At 42.2% G+C, this 7,159-nt stretch overlaps 1 protein-coding gene across 1 annotated transcript in view; it reads left to right on the plus strand.

The window, feature by feature from the left end:
* Window positions 1–288: 288 nt before the first annotated feature.
* The window catches only part of TMBIM6 (transmembrane BAX inhibitor motif containing 6), a 22,033-nt gene continuing 15,162 nt past the window's right edge, over window positions 289–7,159 (plus strand). The window contains exon 1 of the mRNA XM_007452275.1: window positions 289–383. The gene's annotated coding sequence lies outside the window, so the exon portion shown is untranslated. The remainder of the gene's footprint in view (window positions 384–7,159) is intronic.

A 7,159-nucleotide genomic window follows, 5' to 3' on the forward strand; every position in this document is an offset into this window, starting at 1 on the left:
TTACTTGCTCTGTGTCTTGGGTGGGGCCTGCCCCTCTTCTTTTTGTCCACTAGAGGCGGCTTATGACCGCGACCCTTTCTTACTATGAGGGAAGAAGGCGGATATCTTTCGCTACGACGCTGGTTGGCGGCTAGAGTCTTGATCGACACGGGCGTTAAGCAAATGGCTCGGAAGTAAGCAGCCATTGTTTATGCACGTATAGCCAATGGAAAGACAGAAGTGCAACCAACGGCCAATGAGGACTTGCCTTAAGCGGAACACGGGGGCGGGGCTTCCCTCGAGGGGCGGACGCGAGGTAAAGAGTCCGGAGCGGACCTTGGGAGAGTCAGAAGCACATCCGGTGGTAGGAGAGCTGTCTGGCCTCCTGAGCGGCGGGTCAGAAGGTAAGTCTGAAGCTAGGACTGCGCAACCCGGGAGTGAGAAATGGAAAGAGGGTTAGCAGTTGTTCCTTGAGCAAGAGTGGGAGTAGTCTCTGTTTTCGGACTGACTGCATCCTGGGTAAAGTGGGCCCTGGTCAACAACTGGACTCCGGGAAGCTAGGCGGGGAGGGGGAGGAAAACGAGGACTACTACCGCGCATGCGCAACCGTACCGGAGCGGGGGAGGGGCGGGGACGAGTCCAAGGCGCGGATTCTGCATGCTAGCTCTAGCGAAGGCTCCTTCTTGGCCTTCTTTCCCCCCCATTGCGCGTCCCTCCTCCTCCTCGGCCCGGTGTAGACGGCCCAGGCCCAGCCTCGATCCCTTGAATTCAGGACACGTCCCCCGCACCTTCCTTCCGAGGAGAATGAAAGCGAAACCTTACGGGTTTGTGGTCATCGCCGCCCCACCCGACAGATCCCTGGCCTGCTGGGGGTCCTCTGGCCGGGCCCCATTTGGGTGAGCGGCGGGGGCTGGGACTCAGGAGGGCCTGGTCCGGCAGGCTGCCCTGTCACGGCGGGGCGGGTGATGTCACACTCCTCTGTGACCCGCGAGGCTCCTTAGTTACTTGGAAGCCAACAGCAGAGGCGGGAGGTGAGGAGAGACCCGGGCCAGGCCTGGCTTGCCAGCCCCCCAGGGCAGCCCCGCTCTGGTCTGATTGGTTACCTTTGGACAGGTGAGGTGGATTTAGCTTTGCTTGGTCCTGGGCCTTGTGGGCGTCTTTCTCAAAGTCCGCTCAGGAAAGGCGTCGTTGGGCGGTTGTTTTTCTTTTTTTCTTGGACGTACTTGCTGGAACTGTGGTATTTTTGTGTGTTTATTAAGTGAGGAATTGCAGCCCGGTGCCAGCCCAGGTTGCATTGCCTGCCGCATGAGCCTTTCATTGACCAAACAACAACAAAAACCTTTCTGAACTTGAGTCTCTGTTCCAGTAATAGTTAACTTGTGAATGTGTAATCACGTAGAAGAGTTGACTGTGCCTGAAACATAGACAGAAATTTCAAGGTTAAAGGTTAGTGGCGAATGAGCTTTTCTAGTTACTTATTTATTTCAAGTTTTTCTTTTGGTTGTATGTGTAGTTTAAGAATTAAGTTCAAGAAAGATAAAAGTTTCATAACCACATTTCTTACGGCTTCTGCAAACACATTTCTGTAATTATTTGATTTACCCTCTTTGGTGTTTTATTATTCCTCCTTGTCTAATATTTTTTTTTGGCCTGGCTTCAAGAGTATGTTGACAATTAGATTCTCTGCCATTTTCCTCCACTGGGGTCAGAATGGTTGAATCCTTGAGAAATGCAGTCTGTAATTTGGATTCAGAGTTTCCTTCTTCCATTATTCATTTTGTTGTGGAAACCTGGCTTAGTACCCTCTTTCTTCCCTTCTCTCCCTTCCCCAGTATTGATCCAGTGAAGTCTCACTCTCCTAAAGAATAGGAAAGGTAAAATTAATCCAGATATTTGGTCAGCATTTCCACATCTTTTCTTGATTTATGAATATGGTTCGTACTTACTGTAGAAATGCTGAAAAATGCAGAAAAGTATAATAGGAATCAACATATGTTTGTTGTTGTTGTTTTATAATTTCTGTTGACCTATAGCTGAAACTATAGGAAAACTTGCTTTTCAGCTGTAGGGTGTAATAGTAGAAAAAGCACCAGCCTTGAGAGGTCAGAAGACCCCTAACCTGATTCTGGTTCTACTATTTAAAAAAAAAAAAAAAAGAAACTATTTATTTATTTATTTTTGGCTGCATTAGGGGTGTTCGTTGCTGCGCATGGGTTTTCTCTAGTCGCGGCGAGCGGGGGCTATTCTTCGTTGCGGTGCGCGGGCTTCTCCTTGCGGTGGCTTCTCTTGTTGCGGAGCACGGGCTCTAGGCGCGCGGGCTTCAGTAGTTGCTCCGCGGCATGTTGTATCTTCCCGGACCAGGGCTCGAATCCGTGTCCCCTGCATTGGCAGGCGGATTCCTAACCACTGCACCACCAGGGAAGTCCGTGGCTCTACTATTTCAACTTTCTGATGTTGGTCAGTACTAATGTCCATTTAATGTCCATTGTAAAGTGTTTAGCACTTTACAGTAATTTCACACAGATTTTCTTATCGGCATTCATTGAGCTTAGTAGAGCGGGTGTTAGCTAATCATCCTTCCAGATGAGGAAGCCTAGATGACCTTAGGTAAAATGATTTCCCCAAAGTTATGTGGTAGAATATGGCAGGACTTGTGACTCCACATCGAGTGCTCGTGCCACTATTATGCTGCCTTTTTGAACTTACTTTTTAATCTTTAAAGTGGGACTAATCATTCTTGCCCTTTCTTCATGTGTGTGATGATCAAAGGGAATAGTGTATATAATAAAACACTTTGAAATTTGTTTAATTTCATATAAATGCAGTCAGTGGTATTGTTATAAAAGGTACTATTGCTAGCCTGAAGAGTTTCACTTTATTTCATAAACTTTTCACTTTATTTCATAAACTACCCAAGGGTATTAGTCTCCTCTGGGAAGACACTGAATATTCTCTTGATGCACTATCCTGCTAAATTTTCCTTTGCTCCTTAGAATCTGCTAGAAGTGTCTTTTACTCCACCTTGTTTTCCTCTAGAGTTTCTAACCAAATTTCATGAAGTAACTTTTATATTATACATACTCATTTTTGTTTTCAAAACCAGTATTCAAAACAAGGAGAGAAAAACTGTAGAGACTGGTTTTTAGGGCCACTTCAGTGACCCTCTATTAAGGTAGGCTCCTCTCTGAGCCAGCTGGGGAATGTTGATTTGTGGTCGCAACACTTGATTAGATGATGGGGGTCTAGATTTACTCTAGAGACTTAAGTGTGAGGGGTGCTTACAGGGAAAAGTGTGAGAAAAGTTCCTGAACAATTAACTGGAATCCAAAACACTTGGGAAAAAAAGAGCTTCAAGGATGAGGGCTGAGTGGGTGTGCTGTTTGTCCTAATCTATGTCTACTCTCATTTGGGCTAAATATGGTTTTATTGGGCAGGGATTGCTGGTTTATACTGGAGGATGATTATGTATTTAGGACATTGGGACCGTTCTGCGATTCAGTGTCTGTCAAACAGTTGTGCTTATAGAGAGGGAGATTCAGCAAAGCGTGTCAGTTTGATGCAAAAAATAATAATAATTTATTGAAGGAAGTAGGCATTCCATCTCCAGTTACTGGTTTGGTTCTGAGGCAGCCTCCTAGAGATTCAGGGTTACCTAATCCGGGGATTTTGGTTCAAGTTAAGGGATGGGCTGGGACATCTAGAGTCCAAATCTAGGACAATCAAAGCCCAGCCCTAGTCGAGACAGAATTTCTTGGATTTCCTGAAATCAAACTGACCTACCTCTTAGGGGTGGCAAGGAAAGCATCAAGCTAATAAGCATTTACTTCATCAAATTCTCTGCCACATCACATTATCACTTAGTGGTCATTAGGCTGTCTCAGAACACCTTTGTGGTCCTGGGGGACGGGAGGTACAGTGTAAATGTGCCAGAGGAGAGGCATGCCATTTAAACAAAAGTCATTTTAATCAGTAGTAAGATTTACCAGGTTCCTTCAAATTCCAGCTTATAATTTTCTTAGACTCCCCCTCCCCCCCCATTTAATTTTCCTCTCTCATTTGGGTAAATATTATGCCTTCAGGATGTAGCTAGCTGTGAGTTAGTGATTCAATTATATATATACATATATATATTTTTTAACATCTTTATTGGAGTATAGTTGCTTTACAATGGTTTGTTAGTTTCTTTTTTTATAACAAAGTGAATCAGCTATACATACACATATATCCCCATATCTACTCCCTCTTGCATCTCCCTCCCACCCTCCCTATCCCACCCCTCTAGGTGGTCACAAAGCACTGAGCTGATCTCCCTCTGCTATGTGGCTGCTTCGCAGTAGCTATCTGTTTTACATTTGGTAGTGTATATATGTCCATGCCACTCTCTCACTTTGTCCCAGCTTACCCTTCCCCCTCCCTATGTCCTCAAGTCCATTTTCTATGTCTGCGTCTTTATTCCTGTCCTGCCCCTAGGTTCTTCAGAACCAATTTTTTTTTTAATTCCATATATATGTGTTAGCATACAGTATTTGTTTTTCTCTTTCTGACTTACTTCACTCTGTGTGACAGACTCTAGGCCTATCCACCTCACTACAAATAACTCAATTTTGTTTCTTTTTATGGCTGAGTAATATTCCATTGTATAAATGTGCCACAACTTCTTTATCCATTCATCCATCGATGGACACTTAGGTTGCTTCCCGGCCATTGTAAATAGTGCTGCAGTGAACATTATGGTACATGACTCTTTTTGAATTATGGTTTTCTCTGGGTACATGCCCAGTAGTGGGGTTGCTGGGTCGTATGGTAGTTCTATTTTTAGTATTTTAAGGAACCTCCATACTATTTTCCACAGTGGCTGTATCAGTTTACATTCCCACCAGCAGTGCAAGAAGGTTCCCTTTTCTCCACACCCTCTCCAGCATTTATTGTTTTTAGATTTTTTGATGGCCATTCTGGCTGGTGTGAGGTGATACCTCACTGTAGTTTTGATTTGCATTACTCTAATGATTAGTGATGTTGAGCATCCTTTCATGTGTTTGTCGGCAATTTGTATATCTTCTTTGGAAAAATGTCTGTTTAGGTCTTCTGCCCATTTTTTGATTGGGTTGTTTGTTTTTTTGATATTGAGCTGCATAAGCTGCTTGTAAATTTTGGAGATTAATCCTTTGCCAGTTGCTTCATTTGTAAATATTTTCTCCCATTCTGAGGGTTGTCTTTTCGTCTTGTTTATGGTTTCCTTTGCTGTGCAAAAGCTTTTCAGTTTCATTAGGTCCCATTTGTTTTTGTTTTTATTTCCATTTCTCTAGGAGGTGGGTCAAAAAGGATCTTGCTGTGATTTATGTCATAGAGTGTTCTGCCTATGATTTCCTTTAAGAGTTTTATAATGTCTGGCCTTACATTTAGGTCTTTAATCCATTTTGAGTTTATTTTTGTGTATGGTGTTAGGGAGTGTTCTAATTTCATTCATAAATGTAGCTGTCCAGTTTTCCCAGCACCACTTACTGAAGAGGCTGTCTTTTCTCCATTGTACATTCTTGCCTCCATTATCAAAAATAAGGTGACCATATGTGCATGGGTTTATCTCTCGGCTTTCTATCCTGTTCCATTGATCTATATTTCTGTTTTTGTGCCAGTACCATACTGTATTGATTACTGTAGCTTTGTAGTATAGTCTGAAGTCCGGGAGCCTGATTCCTCCAGCTCTGTTTTTCTTTCTCAATATTGCTTTGTCTATTCAGGGTCTTTTGTGTTTCCATACAAATGGTGAAATTTTTTATTCTAGTTCTGTGAAAAATGCCATTGGTAGTTTGATAAGGATTGCATTGAATCTGTAGATTGTTTTGGGTAGTATAGTCATTTCAGTGTTGATTTTCAGTGTTGATTCTTCCAATCCAAGAACATGGTATGTCTCTCCATCTGTTTGTATCATCTTTAATTTTTTTCATCAGTGTCTTATAGTTTTTTGCATACAGGTCTTTTGTCTCCTTACGTAGGTTTATTCCAAGGTATTTTATTCTTTTTGTTGCAGTGGTAAATGGGAGGGTTTCCTTAATTTCTCTTTCAGATTTTTCATCATTATTGTACAGGAATGCAAGAGATCTCTGTGCATTAATTTTGTATCCTGCTACTTTACCAAATTCATTGATTAGCTCTGGTAGTTTTCTGGTAGCATCTTTAGGATTATCTGTGTATAGTATCTTGTCATCTGCAAACAGTGGCATCGTTACTCCTTCTTTTCCAATTTGGTTTCCTTTTATTTCATTTTCTTCTCTGATTGCTGTGGCTAAAACTTCCAAAACTGTGTTGAATAATAGTGGTGAGAGTTGACAACCTTGTCTTGTTCCTGATCTTAGAGGAAATGGTTTCAGTTTCTCACCATTGAGAACGGTGTTGGCTGTGGGTTTGTCATATATGGCCTTTATTATGTTGAGGTAAGTTCCCTCTATGCCTACTTTCTGGAGGGTTTTTATCATAAGTGGGTGTTGAATTTTGTCGAAAGCTTTTTCTGCATCTATTGAGATGATCATATGGTTTTTCTCCTTCACTTTGTTAATGTGGTGTATCACCTTGATTGATTTGTGTATACTGAAGAATCCTGGCATTCTTGGGATAAACCCCATTTGCTCATGGTGTATGATCCTTTTAATGTGCTGTTGGATTCTGTTTGGTAGTATTTTGTTGAGGATTTTTGCATCTGTGTTCATCAGTGATAATTGGCCTGTAGTTTCTTTTCTTTGTGACATCTTTTTCTGGTTTTGGTATCAGGGTGATGGTGGCCTTATAGGATGAGTTTGGGAGTGTTCCTTACTCTGCTGTATTTTGGAAGAGTTTGAGAAGGATAGGTGTTAGCTCTTCTGTAAATGTTTGTTAGAATTTGCTTGGGAAGCCATCTGGTCCTGGGCTTTTGTTTGTTGGAAGATTTTTAATCAGTTTCAGTTTCAGTGCTTGTGTTTGGTCTGTTTATATTTTCTGTTTCATCCTGGTTCAGTCTCAGAGGTTGTGCTTTTCTAAGAATTTGTCCATTTCTTCCAGGTTGTCCATTTTATTGGCATATAGTTGCTTGTAGTAATCTCTCATGATCCTTTGTATTTCTGCAGTGTCAGTTGTTACTTCTCCTTTTTCTTTCTTTCTTTCTTTTTTTTTTTTTTGCGGGCCTCTCACTGTTGCAGCCTCTCCTGTT

The sequence above is a fragment of the Lipotes vexillifer genome, unplaced genomic scaffold (genome assembly GCF_000442215.2).
Source record: "Lipotes vexillifer unplaced genomic scaffold, Lipotes_vexillifer_v1.1 scaffold422, whole genome shotgun sequence".
Taxonomy (NCBI): Eukaryota; Metazoa; Chordata; class Mammalia; order Artiodactyla; family Lipotidae; genus Lipotes; species Lipotes vexillifer.